This window comes from Athene cunicularia, assembly GCF_003259725.1.
Source record: "Athene cunicularia isolate RWA chromosome 20 unlocalized genomic scaffold, athCun1 chr20_part1, whole genome shotgun sequence".
In the NCBI taxonomy this organism is placed as follows: Eukaryota; Metazoa; Chordata; class Aves; order Strigiformes; family Strigidae; genus Athene; species Athene cunicularia.
The window spans coordinates 8,181,426-8,187,383 of NW_020799125.1; the positions used below are offsets into that span (position 1 = coordinate 8,181,426).

General features: G+C 37.7%; 1 long non-coding RNA gene across 1 annotated transcript; it reads left to right on the top strand.

Annotated features, from left to right (window-relative positions):
* Positions 1-271: 271 nt before the first annotated feature.
* LOC113487397 lies at positions 272-5,178 on the top strand. The gene is made up of 4 exons (XR_003399779.1): positions 272-366; positions 1,989-2,051; positions 4,684-4,735; positions 5,072-5,178. It is a non-coding gene; the product is annotated as an uncharacterized LOC113487397 (long non-coding RNA).
* The last annotated feature ends 780 nt before the right edge of the window (positions 5,179-5,958 follow it).

Here is a 5,958-nt window from a genome sequence, read left to right on the forward strand (position 1 = left end):
ATGAAGCTATCCTAAGGCAACCAACTTGAACTTTCTTCTGCACTGAGTGAATAATGTAAGTTCAGAATGAATCACTACTCCAAGTCAGAATCACAGAATGTGAGGCTGGGAAGCACTTCAACAGATCATTTAGTGCATCTCCAAGCACAAAGGCAGAACGTTGCCTCTTCATGAAAAGCTCTAATAGAGGAGGTTCCACAGCTTTCCAGTTAGTTGCCTCCAGTGTTTTGCTAACTATGCAATTAGGAAATTCTTCCTAGTGTCTGGTCTGGATGTTAACTGCTGTCCGCTAGCAGATGGAAGGACTCTATTACCATGGTGATGGAAATATCATAAAAAATAGAGACAAATAACGTAGAAATCAGGGTGTGAAATGCTTTTTTGAAAAAATGAAGACATCCCAGATCATGACTATAGTTCTGATTTTTTTTTCTACTGAAAGGGTCTTATGGTCTCGTTCTTTTTGTGTTTGTTTGAGCTGCTGGTCTCCTATATAAAATATGTTCTTTCCTGTTTTATAGATGTGCTGATTTCACTCTTACTGTAGCCTCAGTAGCATAATTGTTTTTACACTAAGAGTAGATTTCACCCTTAAGCTTTGTGCTGATAATTTGTAATGTATGCTTCTTTAGTAGCAACTAACTCCATTAAATATTGAGAAAAATGCTGCTGATTTCAGAATGCTGAAGTAGCCCATATTTTTTAGTGGTGTTTTCCTAGCAGGATTCAGTATGCTATTATTTTTAATAAGCTGTGTAATCGTTTTATCTATTTGCTGTTTATTTTTAAAGTATACTACACATCTAAAAGTGTTGAGTATTAAGCCATTACATGATGTATGGGGTATCCAGTTCCATGAAATATTTCACAATATCCTTTGGGTTTGTGAACATACTAAGGGTTAAAACCCTATTTGTATATCTTTGTATGACTATGTATATACACCTTAAGTGTGCCATTTCTGAGTAAACCTCTTGGGGTACCAGGGCATTGAGAGACAGTTTACTTGCCAGGTGGTTTAATTCACTTGCATTAAAGACTAAAATACAGATATTATTATGGGGTTTCATTGTCGTTTTCAAAACCTTGTTCCCAGAAGGTGAAGCCTGAAAAATCAGCTTTTCACATTAATGCTGATTCAGTGTGTCTCTGGGAGCAAATTAGGAAGGTGGCTTGCTGTGCATCTCATGACTCAGCTGCCTCCTTTAATTCCAACTCCCGGCTCCACTGTAGCTCTGCTATACTGCAGGCTCTCAAATCCTCTCCACGGAGCATCTCACTGACTATTTTACTGACCAGGCAACATCTAATTTAATTTGATCAGTTCTGAAGGGCAAGAAATTCAGTATAAACCTTAAAAGTCTCATTACTGACCAAAAAAAAAATGACAAAAAGGGACAGTATTAAATTTCTTCTGGCTAGTTTAATTTAGCATGACCAAAATAAGAAAAGGTTTAATATGTCTCCCTAATAGTGCCTGTCTATTAGAAAGGGAGCAATGGAGACATAGTAGACAAAAAAGAGAGAACAGGATCACCTGTCACAGAGTCAAGTACTTACATCGAGATCTCAGAAGTCAAAAGACAAACTGATTGTGCTTGGACTCAAGAGCCATTTCATTTCAGTGTTGAGATCTAGTGTCTTGGTATAGGTAAGAATATGCCTTAGAGAACATGATGGCCAAGTTAGAAGGGAAGATTTGGCTGATACACCTTAACCAGGAGTCAGACCTGAGTGAAAAATAGTTGTGTTGGGAAGGCAGTTGGGACAGAACGTTGTAGCTTCCACTAAGATTTTATTCTAAGTACTAATGGTAAGGAAATGAGACCTGTCTCTTGAAAAGCTACACGTTCAGCCATAACAATGTAAAATGTGTAGTTATTAGAATAAGGAGCAAAGAACCCCAAAATTAAGGGATACTTATTAAAAAAGGGGGCCTTCTCATTTACACTAAGGACTGTTATGATTATTTACCTTCTTGTGGACAGGTCCTTTTTATACTCTGAAGCTCCTAAAGAACCTTATCCTTCATTGTTGCAGATAATGTTCAGGTAAGTCTCTGCAGACTTACTGTTCTGAAGTTCTGAAGCCAGCTGTATAGTTTATACAGGTTACTGCTTAATGCTGTATAAGGATCCAGTGTTTGTTTTATTGTATGGATACATTAGACCTCCACATGCTAGTATTTTTAGATGCATATTCTTCTAATACATTCACAATCAGAAATGTGATTGCAAAAACAACCCCCAAGTACTGCCTGCATTTGCTATTGCTGTCTATACATCTGATTCTTCTTTCACTTACATTACTGTAAATTAAGGGTAATTCTACTGTTATCAGTGAAGTTACAGTAATGCAGAAGTGACATAATAAAAGGCAAATAAGGTCATGAATCTTTTTTGAGGGATGCTGACTAGTTATTGACACAAAAAAAGCTGTAATTACTGTCAGCAGCATTGCAGAACTAATTAAGTGGCAGAAACTCTTCATGTATTGTCAGCCAAATTATCAGTTCTGATTTTAGGATTTTTATTGTGGGACAGGATTAGTTTTCATTGGAGAAGTGAAAAAACAGGCTAGTTTTTAGGAAGTGAGTTGAACAGACAGTTTTACAGATTTTTTTTAAACTTGTATATCCAGAAAAAACCTTGTCTTTCAGATCATACAGTAGTATCTGAATTCCTAGGTGTAGGGTTACAACTGAGATTATGGTTTGGACTTAAACAAGACAAGAGTCAATGCTACGCTTCAGTTACAATGAGCTCTTTGTCTCTTAGTGGCATATGAAGAACATGAAGTTGGTGAATGGCAGGCTCTCCCATTTAAAGTTTGGTTATAGGTAGGCTCAAGTTTGAGACTTACTGAGGTTAAAGCAGGTGTCTATGGACTTTCACTAAGTAACAAGTGCTCATACTGGGAGATGGAATCTTTTCAGACTACTTTCACCTCCCCTTGTGATTTGCAACAGAATCATTACTGTGATAGGAATTTGGGTTGTGGAGCTAGGGGAGAAGGCACTCATATACATATAGTGCTTAGTATTAATAATAAGTTCAGGTTCAGAGTTAGGGAAAGGGTTAGGCCCTTGTAAGAGAGAAGAGCTAGCATTAGTGCTAGTGTTAGTCTTCAAGCATTTATTTGGCTAAATTAAGGCAGGAAATGTCAATAGGTACTGAAGTAGATTTAGTTTCAAACTTTGTCAAGGGTTGAGTTTTGGTCAGGATTCTCATTAGGACTGAAATACACTGGACTTTTTGCCAGGCCTATTTTACAAGGACAAATTTACATTAATTGAGGGCTGCTATCATCAGTGACTACAGACATATGTTTGTCAGGCTGAAAGCATTTGCTTTCTTCAAGTTAACAAGAGAATCCAGAACAGGTTTAGGGTTAGGATGCAGGTTAAGCTTTGGGTTCTAACTCCTTAAGGAAGGTTAGCCTAGAGTTTCTAATAGGTCTCTGGGTTCACGGTAGCACTCATACTACCACCAAAGCTTGCCAATTACATTCATTTTTGGAGGTGATAAAGGTCTTTTCTTAGTATTAGAATTATGGTCAAGGTAGAATTAGGGTTAGAGTTCAGACTTAGCAAAGGAAGTGAATTAAGGTTAGGCCTGAGTCTGAAAGGGGTGGCTACATGAAATTTACAGCAGGATCTATTGGGATGATGCTGTGTTCAGTTTTAGAATGTGTTGGAGATGGATTTCCTCATTAAGTTTAACATAACAAAGTTAGGATTGGAGTTAATGTTTGGGGTAGGATTCTGATTCTCTTTGTGTATACAAGGAATTGTTCAGAAAGTTGTTAAAAAAGCAGACAAGTTTACTGTTGATATCATCAGGTGTTGATGAACAATTGTTTTTTCAGACTGCTATAGGCCACTAGCTGAGAGCAAACAGTAAAGTTTATGAGCTCTAGACTTAGGGCTAGGATTGGGGTTAGATAATAAATTTGCTAGGAAAGATGAGCTAGGATCAGCCTTCATTTACTGGGATAAAATAACAGGTGTTTTGAGAAGTAGTATTAATTTTGTGGAGGAGGAGGACTGCTTAGTTATCAACAATTATCAACAAGGAGGATGTAGCTTAGTTTAAATATCAGTTAAGGTGATCTCTTAAATCCTAATTCAGGAAACTGAATTTAGTGCAGCAGCTGGAAAATTAAGAGGAACTTAAAGTTTTCCATATAGTTAGAGTCAGAGAGTTTAGTCCTAAGTTTAGGTTGTTAACTGTTACAAGTCAGCAAACTTAAATAGTTTGCTGACTCACATCCTTTTAGCAATTTCTATTATGCACGACACCAACATCATTATTATTTTAAACCAAAAGAGACAGTCAGACATCCATGCCAGATGGGACATCTTACAGGAAACAGTTTTGCATATACAGTATAATCTGAAAAAAAAAAATAAATATATGCCACTCCTCACTGGGTGCCATGTGCTGGAAATATCATGGTACGGAAAATTCAGGCATCTGAAATGGATTTGCAAATTCTTTTGTAGAAACAGGCATAAACAATATTAGGTGTTCTTTTGTGCCTAGCAAATTCCTTGGACTTGCCCCAGGAGAGTACAATGGATCCTATATGCTGCATATAGTTTGTTTATAGGACCTGTTGTTTCTGCTTGACTTCTCTTCAGTCTGTTCCATTTTCTCATCAGTTTGCTTTTGTATTACTTAGAATGTCCTAAGAAAACTCACTGTGCTATTTACTCACCAAAACAGCACACCTGGTAAGAATCTATAGCTTATTCTCACAAATGTAATAAAATAGGAAATTTGAGGAACTGGAATGTGATCTTCAGGAGTACTCAAAGGTAGATTAAACTCTTTTGGCAGTACCACGATTTACAAAACCTAGGGGACAAGATAGCTCTCCAGCAGAGGGCTTCCCTCAGCCACCATAAAAGTGACTCAGAAATACTGGTATTTATGCCATAACAAGGCATTCACCCCCATGATGATATTCTGCCTGGGTTGGGGTCCATGACAAAGGATAATGGGTCTGTTATTTATATGCTTTCCTATTTTATTATTGACCTGTCTTTCACTTGTTTGTGCTATTACAGGTCTGCCGCTATGCACAGACGTGACAGGGATCACATGCTAGGAACTCCCACCCACCCACAACCAGAACCACTCTCATTTCTGTTTTCTTGAAATAAAACCCTCTTCCTCTTTGTTTCTTTCTCTCTTTTTCTCTTTTATAGAAATTTGAGTATTTTTAAAATACAAGCACATTCCTGGATAAGTTGGCTAAAGAGGAGTTAGCATGCAATTGGATATAGAGGCCAAGGATACTTGAATCATTTGAAACTAATGAGTTCACTAGATCAAACACTGCTTGAAGATTCAAGAAAAAAATGTGGAAAAGGTGGAGAATAGTTCTTTTAAAACCCTGTAATTGATAAGCAAGTGCAGCCCAATGGTTGCAATCTTTATGAGAGATTATGACCTTTTTCCATTACTCACATGCAAAAATGTTAGGCTGGGTATTATTCTGAGGTGTTCGCTGGGGCAATATCTTCTCTCACTGGGTAATATTCTGAGCACACATAACTAGAGACAACTAATTCCCACAAAGCTTTTTCCATGCTCACTTAATGTAAGGACAACAGCTGCAGAAGGATGGGTTAGTTCTGGGGGGGACCTTGTTGGGGTGTCAAGAATTTAAGACTATGAGCTCACAGAGCCAGACTGCTACTGAATAAAAAATGGTGTCTGCATGCAACATTGGCCTTTCAAAAGGCTCCTATCTTTCTTCTCCTGCCTGTTTGAAGCAGCACTTACTGCTAAAGAAACTTGTTCACATGTTTAGGTAGTTTTACTTTGCTTGACTGGAATCCATGGGTGTCTCTAGTTTGTATTTCATGGGTCACTTCATGCCTTCTTTCAAAACGGTTCACACTGCAGCAAGTCAGCAGGACTGACCCAAAAGTCAACTGGAGGGTATGTT